We start from the raw sequence: 17,709 nt of genomic DNA on the forward strand, positions 1-17,709 counted from the left end.
CTTCTTCCTCCCTGCCGTATTGTCCGCAGATCCGACCTACCGCCGCCGACACCCTGATGACCCTCAGGTATAAGTTCTTCTAAAGCAGCCTTGCTCTACTGCCCCAGCTCCCCACATGTCTGCATGTGCATCTTTTTCTACACCCATCAGCTCTTCCAAAGCCACCTAAATTTTTAGTATTATTAGAGGTAAAGCTACTTCATGCATTCGAATCTAGGGCTTTGTTCAAACAACGAAGAAAGGGGGGTGTCGGTGTCAAAACCGGCGGATCTCGGGTAGGGGGTCCCGAACTATGCGTCTAAGGCTGATGGTAACAGGAGGCAGGGGACACGATGTTTTACCCAGGTTCGGGCCCTCTTGTTGGAGGTAAAACCCTACGTCTTGCTTGATTTATTCTTGATGATATGAGTATTACAAGAGTTGATCTACCACGAGATCGAAGAGGCTAAACCCTAGAAGCTAGCCTATGGTATGGTTGTCTGTTGTCCTACGGACTAAACCCTCCGGTTTATATAGACACCGGAAAGGGCTAGGGTTACACAAGGTCGGTTACAAAGGAGGAGATATACATATCCGTATTGCCTAGCTTGCCTTCCACGCCAAGTAGAGTCCCATCCGGACACAAGACGAAGTCTTCAATCTTGTTCTTCATAGTCTAACAGTCCGGCCAAAGGATATAGTCCGGCTGTCCGAAGACCCCCTAATCCAGGACTCCCTCAGTAGCCCCTGAACCAGGCTTCAATGATGTTGAGTCCGGCACGCAGTATTGTCTTCGGCATTGCAAGGCGGGTTCCTCCTCCGAATACACCATGGAAAAATTTGAACACAAGGATAGCGTCCGACCCTGCAAAATAAGTTCCACATACCATCGTAGAGAGAATAATATTTCCACAAATCTAATCTGCTGACTTGTTTTGGCAACATGACATTATGCCATGGCCCGGTGATTATTCAAACCGTTTCCTTTAACTAGCCCCGCACATAACACGAGGCAGTTTTTTGACACGTCTTGTCAAAGCAGAGATCGTGTCCCCCTTATTATGGGATTCTCATCAATACGGGCATTGGTAACCCAACCACGCCTAGGACTCCTAGATTTTAGGCAAGTCCCAAACGACCACGAGGAGGACGCCTGGCATTCTCCCTCTTTATAAAGGGTCAAGGTTTTTACTTTTTTCCTCCCGTGCTCAATCGAATCCTTCCCCCACCTCGAGTTCTAACACCCAAAGCCCAGGTCAGGTGCTTCGAACCTTCAATCATGTCCGGATCCAGCCTCCAAGGCCGGTGGATGCCCTCCTCCGTCACGGAAGAGGATATCAAGAAGTTGAGGGAGGCAAGATACTTGACCGCCGAAGTCTCGCATCGGCTACCCGCCCGAGGGCAGGTCGTCCCTACTCCCGAAACCAACGAAGACGTCGTGTTCATCTCCCACTTCCTCCGAGGACTAGGCCTCACTTTGGATCCCTTCGTAAGGGGTTTGATGTTCTATTACGGGCTTGATTTCCACGATCTAGCCCCGGATTCCTTTCTCCACATCTCGACATTTATTGTCGTATGTGAGGCCTTCCTCCGCATTACCCCTCACTTCGGCCTGAGGCTACCTTTGATGTGAAGCCGAAGTTGGTCGAGGGGCAGTATGCAACATGCGGAGGTGCATTAACAAGCAAGATTGCTGGAGCTGCATGGCCAAAAGGATCCTTTCCAGAGGTGTCCGGATTATGGCAAAGGGAGTGGTTCTACATCACCGCTCCCCGAAGTGCCAAGTGGGTAGCTCCCCCCGCCTTTCACTCGGGCCCTCCACCACAACTGATGTCATGGGTCAGCAGGGGACTGAGCTGGGGTCCAGCCAAGGATGTGCCCATACTGCAGAGCCGCATTCGGGATCTCTTCGAGGGAGATTTTAGTTTGGTTATGGTAGCGCAAGTCATGCTGGTTCATCAAGTCCAGCCTTGCAAACGTCGGCCCCTCCGTTTATGGGAATTCAACCCAGAAGGACCACGCGCTATTCATAATTTCCTCGGCCTGACGCACGAGGAGATGTATAAGTCGTTCTTCGGACCCCAGATAGAGTGTCCGGACACCTCCGAGGACGTGGGCCTGAGCAGCAACTGCACCGCGGACCAAGTAAGTAACCCTCTAGCCGAACACACCATCTTTCTGTTATCATGACATCGTCCTGAAGGATCGCTCTTTGACCAGGACTGGATAGCAAAGGCGAAGATGATCCAGTGTTTGGCCCCCCTTCCTGAAGGCTTGGACAATCTGGTGCTGGAAAAGATGCTCGAGCCAGCACCTTGCCTGGTGCCCACAAAGGAAGATGAAGGGGGGAGTAAAGAGGGCCAAAGCGGGCCTCCACCGCTATCTGTTCCCACCGAGGCAACAAGCACCTTCGTGAGGGAGGATAGCCAAGAAAAGGAGTCTGACATTCCTTCGACCCAGGGGAGGAAGAGGACTACCTCTGATGATCCGGAAACCAAGGTTTCCAAACAGGAGAAGAAAACTCCACCAGAGGGTCCCGTCTCAGAGGGTGCTTTTGCCGCACAAAGTTCGTGCGGGGATCAGCCCTCTAACGAGTCGTAAGTGATCAAAATTTACTTAATAGTAGAGATACTCTACCTTACTTCCGAGGAAAATAACCGAAGCGTTTATCTTGCAGTTCGGATCTTAGCCCTTCTCAACAGAGCTCGTCTTCAGGGGACCTTCTTCCGAAGATGATGGAGAGCGAAACGCCTCCCCCTGACTCCCCCGCTCAAGAAGCAGGCGACCTTGAAGTGTCGTCATGGAGGGCCTCTCTGGATCCGGTGAGGCCAGAAGATAATCCCATAGTCACCCAAAGTCCCCAGCATCCGGATCTTGAAGAGGGCAGACAAAAGAGTCCGATGCCGTCTGGTATGCGGTCGAACGTACTGAGGGGTCTGCTAAAGTGAGCGACCATCTCGGAAGAACACCATGTGTTGATAGGTACGGTGATGGAAAGGATTTTGTCCGACGAAAGCGGGTTGCATGACGCCTTTATGAGTCTACTAACGGGCTTTGAGGTACGTAAAATGATATACTATTGTGATGGTACCGCACATTTTTAGGTGTGCCCGGTGTAGATAGTAGCCCCTGAGACTCTGGTTGTCACCGTGAACAGTGGAAAATAGAGGATCGTAGTCCTAGGTAATAACCATACCGCCTTTATGTGCAGGTGGTGGAAGCTCCGGTGGCTAGCCGGACTCATGAGTTTGCCAAACTAAAGCGGCAACTGGATGCGGCGGATGCTGACATCGAGCTTGTTAACAAGCGGCTTGACGAGGCACATGGTAAGTGATATTTTCTGGTGAATGTCACATAGTAAGAGCAGTGTGATGCTAGTATATTTAATATGTCGTGACTGCAGATGGAGCTGCCACCGTGGAGACCCTTTGGGCGGAACTTGCCCGAGCCAAAGAACAAGCAACGAGTAGTAATGCGACTTCTTTGAAGGCGGCCGAAGAGTTAAGAGCCGAGAAGGCCGCGCATTGCGAGAGTAAAGATAAAATGGCCAATATGGCTATAGAGTTAAAAGATACTGCCGACCGTTGTTAGGTCCTTGAAGAATAAAACCGAACGAAGGCGACGGACCTTGAAAAGGCCACGATGGCGACCAAAGACACCCGCTCTGCCATGAGAGCAAAGAAGGAGGAGCTGCATGAAGCCAGTGATATTGTGGCTGGGAAGCCATTTTTGCTGCGGAGGAAGTTCGAAGATCTGCGGTACACCCCTCTAGATCGGCTGTGGAGTTCGGCAGACGCATATCTGGATTTGACGGTGAGTGCTGTCTATGCGGCCGAATACTTCCAAGATCAAACAGATCATGAAGTGGACAAGCTATTCTGGTCGTAGTTTAATGTTCCAGAGCGTCCACTTCCACTAACTAATCAGCTTGCCGAATGGGCCGAACTCAATAGATTGTCCGGACTTGCCATGAGGTCCGTCGTAGATCATCTGTGGCCGGGAAAACCGAAGCCGAACAACTATTTTAGCTTAGTGCAGCAGTTCCTTGGTGCGATGTCGCGCATCAATGCGATGAAGAGGTCAACGTGCATAGAAGGCTCGCGAATGGCCCTTGCCCATGTCAAAGCATACTGGGCGGAAATGGATGCTACTACTGTTGCGGCGCAGGGTTGAGCCATAGGCCGAGTGGCTGCCGAGCACTATTTTGAAGAAGTTCTTGAGGGTGCTCGTTTGATAGAGGCCCAGTGCTCGAAGAATATTATGTTTGAGTGACATGTATTCCCATTGTAAAAACAATGTTTTATTAATTTTATCAAGGCTGTATTTATACTTTTGCCTGAAAGTATTGTGATGCCTCCTGTGCGGCCGTTTTATGTATACATATATATAACCTGAAAGATTGCAGTCGTCGGCTTCAGCCCCCACGCATATAATGCGGGGGTGTTCGCAGAAGACGCGTATTCACACTTAATCCAATATCTTGGTCCTACTAAGGAGGTGAGAGCGCAGCGAACTAGGCAACCAGACTATAATGCTTTAACACTTTCACTTAGCCATAGGAGTTTGACAGTGGGGCTACTATATAGCCCTTGGTGGCGCCGCACTCACCCGAGTTCGGGGTGCGTACATGCCCGGCCGGGAAACGGCCCTTCGTTAAGGCGGAGGAATTCTAGGATTCCGATAGGTCATCGAGAGGTTGACCAGTCTCGCGCTATATCATGACAGTCAGTTTTCGGCTTTCTCTACTGAGGTGCTCGACCGGATGAACCAGGGCACAATCGCAGTAGTTCTCCTGGTGCCTCCTTAGCCGATAGAGCGGAACGTAAGGCAGCAAAACACAGGAGCCGGGCAAACCCAACATTTGACCCAAGACATGCTTCGGAGCTGATGCATATAAGGCCAAACTCCCGACGCCGAACACTCCCTAAGGTATTCGGTCTTTATGGTGTAAACCGGGCCTAAATAGTGCCCTTTGTAAGAAGCCCCTAGTGTCTAGGTACGTGCATTGTTCTGACGTGGCCACATGCCAAGACGTCAGCATCCTTCTCAATTGTACTGAGAATCCGAGGGATGTGTATCAACAAGAGATAGTAAAAAAGGTTGACGCAGGGTCTTTATCTAAAAAGAATCCTTGGAACGGGTCCCTGCTGCACGTCTGCGCCTGTGTCTCCGTTGTGCCGTATCCTGGACGGGTGTAGCACAATTGTCATCTGTAAAAGAGAGGAACTTAGGTGAAAAGTTGTCGTGCAAAGAGGTGGGTTTAAAGAAACCATCTACAATTCAAGATGAGTAAAAATTGCCACTTGTCTGCGTGCGTTGAGCCCCTTGTATTTGTAATAGGGGTGTGGCCATCAAACCTGTATGAATTTCATATAGCTGCGCCGGACTCGTCTAACCATGTCCGTGGTCTTGACAACCTATCGAATGCTTTAGTTGGTGAGGCCGTTTTGGTGTGCGGCTGCCGAGGCAGCCGCACTCTCTTTGACGCACAGGGATCGCTCAATATTTCCATTTACTGTAATGATGCCACGTGGACCGGGCATCTTAAGTGTGAGGGAAGCGTAATGCGGTATTGCATTAAAGCGAGCGAAAGCTTCATGTCCAAGTAGTGCTTGATAGCCACCTTGGAACGGAGCAATGTGGAAGGTTAAATTTTCACTACGGAAGTTATTGGGGAAGCCGAATATAACCTCTAGTAGCAGGGAGCCTGTGCGATGAGCCCCTGGGCCTGGCGTTACACCTCTAAAGGTAGTATCGTTGTGGTAAATTTTTGTTGGGTCTATCCCCATTTTGCGGATTGTGTCCTGATATGTCAGGTTTAAGTTGTTGCCGCCGTCCATCAGGACTCGTGTGAAGTGGTATCCGTCAATTATTGGATCTAATACCAAGGCAGCCCACCCTGCATTCCGGATACTTGCTAAGTAATCCTGATGGTCGAAGGTGATCGATTGAGACATCCAGTGGCAGAACTCCGCGGTGATAGGCCCTTGGGCATGTTTGACTGGGAGTGTCGCTTTGGTTCTCCCCTTTATCACGTGTAACATGTTTACTGTTTTGACTTCTGGTGGAAATTTCTTCTGTTCCCCAGTATTTTGCTTGTGAGGCTCATCCTCGCCTTCGCTTGGTGTATCCTGCCCCTTATGTTCGGCGTTGAGCTTGCCGGACTGCTTGAAGACCCAACATTCTCTGTGGGTATGATTTGCAGGTTTATCGAGGGTGCTATGGATCTGACATATTTGGTCCAGAATTTTGTTTAAGATGGATAGTTCATCTCTGGCGCCTTTAGAGGGCGGCTTTTGCTGACCTGGCTGAGAGCTTCTGAACCCGGCATTTACCGCCGTGCTCTTCGGGCTGTCTTCCTTATTCCGGCGCTTATTATTTTTGCTGCATCGTGATTTCCCGTTTCCATCTCTAACTTCGGATGTACTTGGGTCGCTGGTGCTGCATCGGGCTAGCTAGCTGTCCTCTCCCATGCAAAAGCGGGTCATGAGGCTTGTTAATGCTGCCATTGTTCTCGACTTTTCTTGGCCGAGGTGCCTGGCAAGCCATTCGTCTCAGACGTTGTGCTTAAAGGCTGCCAAGGCCTCGATGTCCGGACAATCGACTATTTGGTTCTTTTTAGTAAGAAACCTGCTCCAAAGCTTTCGGGCTGACTCTCCGTGCTGTTGAGTTATATGACTTAGATCGTCTGCATCCGGTGGTCGGACATATGTCCCTTGAAAATTTGCCCGAAAGGCGTCTTCGAGCTCTTCCTAGCCTCCGATGGAGCTTTCGAGGAGGCTTTTAAGCCAGTGCCGAGCTGGCCCTTTGAGCTTGAGGGGTAAGTACTTGATGACGTGGAGATCATCCCCTCGAGCCATATGGATATGGAGGATATAGTCCTCAATCCAGACCCCAGGGTCTGTTGTTCCATCGTATGCCTCTATGTTTACGGGTTTGAATCCCTCTGGAAATTCATGGTCCAGCACCTCATCGGTGAAACATAGGGGGTGTGCGGCACCCCTGTATCTGGGTGTACCGTGGTGTTCAGATGTTTGTTGTATTGCATCGTATGCTGGAGCGCGCTTGCGTGGTCCATAAATGGATCTGGTCGCGCCGTCCTTTTGATGCGAGCCCTCGCGTGGGTCGCGCATTGGCTTATGTGCAGCGTTGTTCGCCGCTTTATGTTGGCCCTGAGATCGTCTATCCGGCCGGATGGCCATTTTAATTTTTGGTTGCGGGGGATCTAAGGCGTCCTCATCGAATTCAGGTAGCAACTTCCGCTTCGGGTAGCTCTTGGTGTGGCGATTACTGCCGTACTTTGCTGCTGTGTTGAGTACTTCACTCCATTTTATTTTGAGTGTGTCTTGTGCAGCCTTGAGCCTTTGCTTCTATTTTTTCAGACTCCTTGCCATGGCAACAAGCCTTTGGTGGGCATTACGTTGCTCCTGGCGCCTGTCCGGTGTGATGTCGTCCGGACTGTTATCTTCGACGGGGTTGGGTTGTTCGGCTTGATTTTCCGTGTTACCGTGGTCGGGCAATGGTTCACCCTGCTCTAACGCTGGGTCTATGTGATTGTTAATTCTGCCGGGGCGGGATTTGGGGCGGCGTTTACGCCGCCACTTTGACTGCTGCTCGAGGGAACCACCCGTCGCTGTGTCCTTCCGTTCCTCGTCGTTATTTTCTTTGGGTGTGTCCACCATGTATATGTCATGTGATGAAGTGGGCGTCTAGTGCCCTGTGGGCAGTGGTTCCTCTTCGACTCCTGCACCGTCGTCCATACCGTCGATGTCTTCGGAGTCGAAGTCGAGCGTGTCGGTTAAGTCATCGACAGTGGCTACTAAGTGGGTGGTGGGTAGGCGGTGAATTTCTTCATCATCCGCATCCCAATCCTTCCGGACGTAGTTCGGCCAGGATCCTCCTGACAAGGAGAGAGACCTTAATGAGTTCAGTATGTTGCCGAAGGGCGAGTGCTGGAAAATATCCACGAAGGTAAACTCCATGATTGGCGCCCAATCGGATCCGATAGGGACGGGCGCAGGCGGTTCGGAGTCCGTGGCCGGAGAAGGATCCGACAGTTTGGTAACATGGCTCTCGTGAAGGGTAAGGTCGATATTTGGCTCGATCGCCGCTGAGGGTATGGCCTCCGTGACGGGGTCTATCCACCGGTCCATGGATGGCGCAAATGGCTCCGAATTGAGGCTCGGAGCGGCTGCCGGTGCGATCACCTGAATATGGTCCGATGGTAGAGCTAAATCGTACTCATCGTGATCGCGCGGCGCACCAGGCAGGTGCTCGAATCCGTCGAAGATCAAGTCTGCATGGATATCGACTGTGTAGTTTAAGCTTCCAAACCTGACCTGATGGCCAGGGGCATAACTTTCGATCTACTCCAGATGGCCAAGCGAGTTGGCCCGCAGTGCGAAGCCGCCGAACACAAAGATCTGTTCGGGGAGAAAAGTCTCACCCTGGACTGTATCGCTATCGATGATCGTAGGAGCCATCAAGCCTAACGGCGACGACACAGAGGAACTCTCAATGAAAGCACCAATGTCGTTGTCAAAACCGGCGGATCTTGGGTAGGGGGTCCCGAACTGTGCGTCTAAGGCTGATGGCAACAGGTGGCAGGGGACACGATGTTTTACCCAGGTTCGGGCCCTCTTGATGGAGGTAAAACCCTACATCCTACTTGATTTATTATTGATGATATGAGTATTACAAGAGTTGATCTACCACAAGATCGGAGAGGCTAAACCCTAGAAGCTAGCCTATGGTATGATTGTCTGTTGTCCTACGGACTAAACCCTCCGGTTTATATAGACACCGGAAAGGGCTAGGGTTACACAAGGTCAGATACAAAGGAGGAGATATACATATCCGTATTGCCTAGCTTGCCTTCCACGCCAAGTAGAGTCCCATCCGGACACGAGACGAAGTCTTCAATCTTGTATCTTCATAGTCTAACAGTCCGGCTGTCCGAAGACCCCCTAATCCAGGACTCCCTCAGGGAGAAAGTTGTAGCATGAATCTAGGACTTGATTCAGAGAGGAAATAATATGGTGAAAGTAGTAGAAACTGGATGCCCAACCGGTCTCTTGGTTGAAAAGGGAAATAATGGGAAAACATAGTACAAACTGGATAAGGAACAGATCTATTATTTGTTGAAAAAAGGATAGAAAGTGGCGGCTGGTGGACAAGCCAACAGAGTATGTCCAGGATTAGATTTGTTGCCCTCACATAGTAAAAGGTCTCCAGGATTAGAATTGCTGCCCTCACATAGTAAAAGTTCTCAGGATTAGATTTGCTGCCCTCACATAGTAAAAGGTCTCCAGGATTAGATTTGTTGCCCTCACATAGTAAAAGGTCTCCAGGATTATATTTGCTGCCCTCACATAGTACAAGGTCTCTAGGATTTAGGTTTGCTGCCCTCACATAGTAAAAGGTCTCCAGGATTAGATTTGCTGCCCTCATATAGCATGAACGAACTCGGCATCACCACTTTATGCCTCCTTGTAGGTACATTGTGCTATTGCATCCACTGTCGCATGTCCTCATACCAACCTTTTGCTGTTGTTAATGTAAGGGCGCATGTAAAATGAAGCGATCAAACTATTACCTTAGGGACATGTCTAACCAGTGTTATTGTTAATCTAATGCCTCTAGTGATAAGATGCAATTAAACTGTGTTACAAATGGCACTCCTGCTGTTTCCCCCAGTATGATAAGTAAGTTGCTCCTTTACGATGCTGAGTGTCCCGCTGTCCCCACGGTCCCATCCCCTTAAAATAACTCTTTAGCTGCTATTGATTTACTATATCTGGTAAACAAGCAATGCCGCCATTAAAGTAATCCCATATTTGAGGAATCTCATTGTTGATCATAATGCTTCTGGTAACACGAAGCATTGCTGATGTTTTAAAATTTCTACTGTCCTTGCGTGATTGCCATGAACATAATTAAGATGCTTCTTTTCATTTTGTATATGTTTCGTATATTCTTGTTGACCAACAACTGTTTACTTTCTATCTTTTTGTGTAGATAGGGATATCCATTTCACCTTGTTGCTATTGTGACCTTTTGGTGAACTGCACAAAACACTTTTTTTTGGAATGAGTGTCTTGTGCAGTTCAACTAAAATGTCACGTGGGCAACATCTCTCAATTTTGGTGGAAATACACAAAATGGTGATTGGAGTTTCCAAAATCTCTGTCAAGTTCTGCTGGTAATCTCGTGCAACATTTTATTAGCCTTTGCAAGATGAGCCGTCACTGTCACCACAATGGCACTTTATTTTAGTGGAACTGCACAAAAGGATAAGAAAATTATAGTTACACCTTAAATGAGCCGGACAACCAACCTTAATGTTCCTCAATTTTAGTACAACTACTAAAGAAGAACCTGCCAGCTCACGAGAGCAAGTACTTCTTGCTACCTGAATGATGCAATTTTTGCTTCATTTCAGGTGAACTGCAGAAAAAGGCGCATGAATTAAATCATGGAACTCCAGGCAGGCCTCATCTGAGTGGAGCTGCAGGTTGAGTTCAAGGAGGCCACTATTAAAGTGAAATCAGGCTCTTCTTGTTTGTGTTGTGCAAACAGGAATACACAACTACAGATGTTGTGACGGTCAAGAGCATTCGCCAAGTTCTTCGATTGTATGACATGGCTAGCCAAGATGGATTTAATCCCGATATTCACTTTATCAAAAGGCTCTAATGGGTTGGTTTTGAATCTTGCAAGCTAGAAATCAATGAGATGTGTAGGCATCTTTGTTTTACTTATTATTTGAATCTTATTTGTTAGTTCTGAATCTTGCAAGCTGGGAATCAATGAGATGTGTAGGCATCTTTGTTGTACTTATTATTTGGATCTTATTTGTTGGTTCTGAATCTTGCAAGCTGGGAATCAATGAGATGTTTAGGCATCTTTGTTGTACTTATTAATTGGATCTTATTTGTTGGTTTTGAATCTTGCAAGCTGGGAAACACGGCATGATGATGCAGAGGACAACAACCATAACAAACAGTTCAAACTTGGTAGTATTATCTTTGTGAAAGTGTGACAAATGTGCTGATCATGTGCGTCCTGAGAATAATAATTCTAATTGTTGTGCATGTTGATCCTGTGGCACTGATAGAACGAGCCAATGTATTGCTTGTTTTAAGTATAAATTTCTATTAACGCTAATTAAATTTAAGTAAAGTGACCACTAACTCATGTTATTACACTACCAATATAGACCCGCTCATCAACCGACGTGTGGCCGGAGTAGGTTTCTTAATGGAGGTGTTTGAATGCGCCGAGGGTGCATCTTTTGCCGGGCGTGCAGCAGACGAGGGAGGGGTAGTAACTGTTGTCGCCTGTACACAGTCAATTTACTATTGAATCCAGTTCCCCAAGAGCTGAAAAATGAACTATTGCCGCCGCCTACACACTTGTTCACTTGAAGAGACTCCAATGGCGATCCGAGGGGTGAGCCTGCTAGATATGGACTTCAGCAAGGAGTTCCCCTTTGAGTTCGCCATTCAGTTCTATGGCTGCACCAAGTTGAATGTGATGTACACCAACGATCCGGACTCAGTGAAGCTCTACCTCGCCGAGTTCGAGCAGTACCTACAGGATGAGAAAGCACAAGGTTGCAGGACTAGACCTTGTGCCCATCCATTCATCTCCTGACAGGGACCAGCGGATCGCCGTCGCCCAGGTATGTGTGCGGGATGAGGTTCTCATCTACCACTTGTGTAGGGCCATCAGAGGTTCTAGAGCATTCGCCCATTTCATCGACATCGCCGACTGTACCTTCGCTACAGTGGAGAGAAGGAAGAACGCGATGATTCGGCCATCTGGTGCAACTAGCTTGTCAACATCCAGAAGCAATACAAGATCATCAGCAATGGGCAGGAGAAGGACTCCATGGTGAACTCGCCAAGACCATCATCGACCCCTAATATGCCAACATGAAAGAAGACAACGATACCAAGGACTTGAACACGTGGGAGGTACCTCTGAATCTAGCTTACATAACCTACGCGGCCAAGGACGTATACGCATGCTACGACATGTACAGGCAGATCTTGGACATGAGGGCGTGTCTGCTTCCCGTAACCGACGAGTGCACGGACAGCTGCAGCGTCATGATCAAGCATGCCATGAAGGTCTAGATGTTGTACTTTATCTGTTTATAAGCACCTTTATCATCTGAGGGTTTCATGCATTAGCCTATGTGTCGTAATTATCTGTTTTGTCCGAAATACTTCTTTTAAGAACCCATTAACCTGTTTGCTTTTTTAGTGGCTATTTGCTTATGTATGTAACTAGTTCACTTGTCCGTTACAAAAAAACTAGTTCACTCGGCTACCGTGCTTTGAATCTCCTTCCTCCCAACATATTCCCCTCCTCAGGTGGACCCAGCAGGTGTCGTACACACACATATGGGACCAACCACCTATCCATTTGTATTTCCTTATTTTGTTCAATCTTTTATCCTCTTCCTATACAGCGGCTGGCCATCAAAGCCTATGGCGTTGGCTAGGCCATCCCTCTACTACCACACATTGTCCGGCGGCGGCAGCTCCACCGGCCCACCCTGCACCCGAACAAGTCAACCATCATAGTCCCCACCGCCTGCGTCTTCCCTTGTTCCTGTTTGTTCGGTCCGAGGTCTCGACGTCGTCCTCCGCCTTGGTGCTCTAGCCGTGGCGCCACTGTCTGTTGTTCCCAACATGGTCAGCAAAACAAGTGGAATCAGGAGACAACTGTTCATCGAGAGGCTGACAGTCCCGGGCCCACCAGGTCCATGGCCTAGGTTTTGTTGTTTAACATGGGCAGCCCACGACATGTTTCAACATTTTTTGGATCTAGTAGGTATCAAGCGGCCCCTGGGCCTCCCAACCTAGCTCGTCTATAACATCAGCAGCCCAAGTTATGTTTGTTTTTTCAAGACGACGCACAACTCAGTTCTATTTTTCTATAAGAATGCAAAACTGAACCTGTTTTCTATAAGAATGCAAAACTGAACCTATATTTATATCTTATTTTATTGCATATATATATATATATATATATATATATTAGAAACAACATAAGTTTCTGTTAAACATGTCGTTTGTCCAACCATTTTATAGACCTTCCCACTTCCTTTATTTTTTGTTTTCATTAATCCTATATCTGAATTTTCTCCCACTTTGTTTTTCGATGTAAACTGAGTTTTCTCCCAGTACTTTTCCCTAGATCCAACTCAACTATACCATGTCTAGCCTAAAATAATAATAATACCCACATACTATTAACTCATTAAATTTGAATGATATTTTATTCCGTAAGTTGAAAGTTCTTACAAAATAATAATAATAATTGTTTATATATAACTTGGCAAGTTAACTCCTAGTGATTGCGTACATAAGCTTGCAAAGATTTTACTGACCAATGCAGTAATAGACTTGCAATCATGTGTTTATGTTTTTATAACATTTCTCTGTCTAGCCCAACATGATATTTTCAACCAGCCCAGCAAGTCTGCGGATTTCGAGAAAAATGCAAATGGGCTTTAAATTATACAATATATATAAATGGGCTGCATAGATGCTACATCATTGTTTCACCCAGCCCACCAAATGGACTAAAAAACAAATGGACTGGCTGACATGTGGGCTAGTAGGTCGAAGCCTAAGAAGGCGTTGGATTTACATCCAACGGCCGGCATTTTTCTTCAATCTCTCGCCTTCTTCCACCAGCGCTGCCGGGACCGCCTGCTCCAGCCTTCGGCATCCAGCGGCATTTTTTTGCGCTCCTTAGCGAAACGCTACCCCGCCGACGGCCAGGCCATCCCTCCACTCCGCACCTCCTGTTATTCTCTGCCGAGTGTAGGCCCACCCTGCACCCGAACCAATCAAGTTTCCCACTACTCTCCGTCTGCGACTCCACTGCCGCGTCATCCCCATCTCCGGGTCATTCCAGTCTGGGGCCTCACCGTCGTCCACCGCCTCGGTGCGCTCGGCGTGGCGTGGTCAACATACGAGATTCATCGGAATAGGACTGTACATGGAGAGGCGGACGACTGGGACCCACGAGGTCCATGGTCGCACGCAAGGAGAGTTCCTCCTTATTATGCACTATACGTGGACAGTACGTGGGAAGGGCTTCCGTATTTCGCAAAAAAAAAACGTTCCCCCACTGACAGGTTGGACCCACCAGCTATATCTTCGCACGCAAGGAAGTGCCTCCTTATTATGCACAAAAAAATGAATACCCCCTGCTAGCTGGGACCCACCATAGTGGGTGGCTGACTTGTGGGCCTACTAAGTTGATGGGGACGGAGGGCTTTGTCAACTTAGTCAATATGAACGATTCTAGCTCTAATGACCATACGATGTCCATCCAACGGCCATAGTGCTTCTTCAACCTCTGCTCTTCTTGCTCCAGCCACCCAAAGCAGCGCCGGTCGTGCTGCATGCTCCTGCCTCCTGTGGCTGGCTGTGATGCCGCAGAGGCCTCACCGCCCCCTACTACTCCCATCGCTGGCCAGAGCATCCCTCTAATCACCCACACCACCTGTTATTCTGCGGCGACGGCAGCCTCATGCCACAGCTGAACCAGTGAACCCTTGTACTCCTCTCCGCGTGGGCATCCACTAACGCGTCTTCCCCGGCTCCGCGTCATCCCCTTCCTAGGCCTCGCCGTCGTCCACCGCCGTGGTGCTCTCGGCGCGGCGTGGTCAGTGTGGTCAACGACCGACTTCCATTGGAAGAGTACTGTACGTGTAGAGGCTCACAGCTAGGTCCACGACCATATTCCAGTTTTTTTGTGATTTGTCAAGTAAGTTGCTTTGTCAGGCCTGTTGGGCTACAAATCTTTCAAGACAAGGAGAGCTTCATTCGGCTGGCCGAGAAAATGGCCTATCAGTAATGAGAAATGGGCTATACATTTTTAAAACACATCAAACCGACAATTAGTTTCAAATTTGTTTCTTTTTCATTTCGAGATTTTAAATTGCATTGATTTTTATGCGTGGACAATTTGTTGGATTTTATATTGATATACATTTATTTTTAAAATCAGTTTGAATGTGACTCGAAATTTCGGGATTAAAAACAGTTCGGACCGCACCGAAATATGCAAAATTTCGTAGAATTTTTTAACCGTGGCCACAATATGGGCTGTAATGCTGACAAAAAGAATATGGGCTCCAAAAAACCTTAAGAATTAGCAAATGGGGTGTAAATTATTAGAAATAATGGCAGGTGGGTTGTATGCTGTTTTCCATAGATTTGAGGCTTTCCTAAAAAAAAGGTTGACGCACAAGCAGTGACTGTTGGATTTCCATCCAACGGCCGTCGTGCTGCTTCAATCTATGCTCTTCCTGCTCTAGCTGCTCAAACAAGCGCCGGCGGGACTGCCTGCTCCCTCCTTCCCGCGGCCAGCTGTGCTGCCACACAGGCCTCACTGCCCCACCGTACTCCCATCGCTGGCCTAGCCATCCCTCTACTCACCCACACCTGCTGTTATTCTCCGGCGACGGCAGACGAACCAGTAAACACTCGTACAGTCATACTCCCCTCCACGTGGGAAACAACTGCCGAGTCTTCCCTGCCTCCGTGTCATTCCCTTCCTAGGCCTCACCGTCGTCCACCTCCCTGGTGCTCTTGGCGCGGCCTGGTCAACATGGTCAGCGACCGACATGCATCTGAAGTGGACTGTACGTGGAGAGGCTGACAGCTGGGTCCATGGCCACACGCAAGGAAATGCCTGCTTATTACGCGCAAAATAATGATTCCCCACCTGACATCTAGGACCCACCGAAAGGGCCTCTGTATTTCGTGAAAAAACGTTACCACCACTGATATCTTGGACCCATCAGCTATATCTTCGCACGCAAGGAAGTGCCTCCTTATTACGCACAAAAAATGAATACTCCCCCTGCTAGTTGGGACCTAGTATGGTGGCACGCTGACTTGTGGGCCTACTAAGTGGACAGGGACGGAGGGCTTTGTCAACTTAGTCAATATGCACGATTCTAGCTCCACTGACCGTATGATGTCCATCCAGCAGCCGTAGTGCTTCTTCAACCTCTGGTCTTCTTGCTCCAGCCGCCCACAACAGCGCCGGTCGTGCCTCGTGCTCCTGCTTCCCGTGGCCGGCTACGTTGCGGTGGAGGCGTCATCGCCCCTACTACTCCCACCGCTGGCCAGCCATCTGTCTACTCAGCCACACCCCCTGTTATTCTGCAGCGACAGCAGCCTCACACCGCAGTGAACTAGTGAAACCTCACACTCCTCTACGCGTGGGCATCCACTGCCGCGTCTTCCCCGGCTCCGCATCGTCCCCTTCCTAGGCCTCACCGTCGTCCACCGCTCCGGTGCTCTCGGGGAGGCGTGGTCAATGTAGTCAAGGAACGGCTTCCATCGGACGTGGACTCTACGTGGAGAGGCTGACAGCTGGGTCCACGGCCGCAGCACGGAAGTGCCTCCTTATTGCACGCATAATAAAATTTTCCTCCATCTGACAGCGGGGACCCACCGAACGGGCCACTGTATTTCGTGAAAAAAACGTTTCCCCCTGACTGCTGGGACCCATCAGCTACATCTTCGCACGGAAGGAAGTGCGTCCGGGCAAAAAAAAAACGATTCGCCCCCCTGAATGCTGGGACCCACCAGCTACATCTTCGCACGCAAGGAAGTGCCTGACAGTCGGGACCCACCTGGTCGAAGCATACGTAGCGTTGTCATTCTGGCCGCGAACGTGTACGTACATACTGGTCGATGTAGAGGCGCACACGTGTCGTAGTAGAGGCACGCACGTAGCATGTACACGTACGTAAAATGGCCAGTGCGTAAGAAAGAAAATATGGCCATGTATGTACATACGGGCAGGGTCTCGAATGCCTACTCACGCATACATACGGCTAGGGCTCGTGTACATGGCTGGGTCGGAACAGAGAAATAGCGTCGTCGTCGTGTTCATGGGGAGGCAACCGGCTGGGTTGGAACGGAATGCGTCATCGTGTTCATCGGGAGGGCTTGGACAGAACAGCTGATGGAAACGAGGCCTGGCGTACCGCAGAACGAAGGAAACAGCCTTGTGTTCCACCGGCCACGTTCGAAACAGGATCCTGTTCATCAGGAGGGGTCTGGCGTACTGCAGAATGGAGGAGATGAGACGTCAATGACTTTTCCTGGCGACATGCCGCCGTTGGTGGACTCCGCGTCCCCCTTGCTGAAGTCGACCGCGTCCTCGTCCTCGGTGCCGCCCTCAAGGTTGCAGTACTCATGGTAGTGGTTGCGCCAGAGCTCGCGTTGGTAGTCCACCGCCGATTCCTCGACGGACAAACTCTTCTCTACCTTGAACTCGGCCACGCGCAACTCCACCTCCCGGTGCTCCTCGATCTCCGCAGCCTCCTGCACCTCTAGCTGCCGCTCGGCAACCTCATGAGGAAATAGGTGCTCCATGGCCACCGTCACCTTTTTGAACATGGGTTGCATGCTGGAGTCCGAGGTGGCCTAGAATATCTTGGCATGTGCATCCTCGATCTTGGTGTGGATGGCCTCGACCTGGGCCAGGGCGACATCAGCAGCACGGGCGACAGCTCGAGCGCTCTCGGTGTTTGCAGCTGCCGTCGCAGCAGCAGCTACAGCTGCCATTGCAGCAGCAGCTGCAGCTGTCTCGGCTGCTGCAGCTGCCCTGTCGGCTGCCGCAGACGCCCTCTCGGCGGAAGCGGCCGCGCTCAATGTGGATGCGGCGGCACTCTCGACATAG

Source organism: Triticum dicoccoides, chromosome 6A (genome assembly GCF_002162155.2).
Source record: "Triticum dicoccoides isolate Atlit2015 ecotype Zavitan chromosome 6A, WEW_v2.0, whole genome shotgun sequence".
NCBI lineage: Eukaryota > Viridiplantae > Streptophyta > Magnoliopsida > Poales > Poaceae > Triticum > Triticum dicoccoides.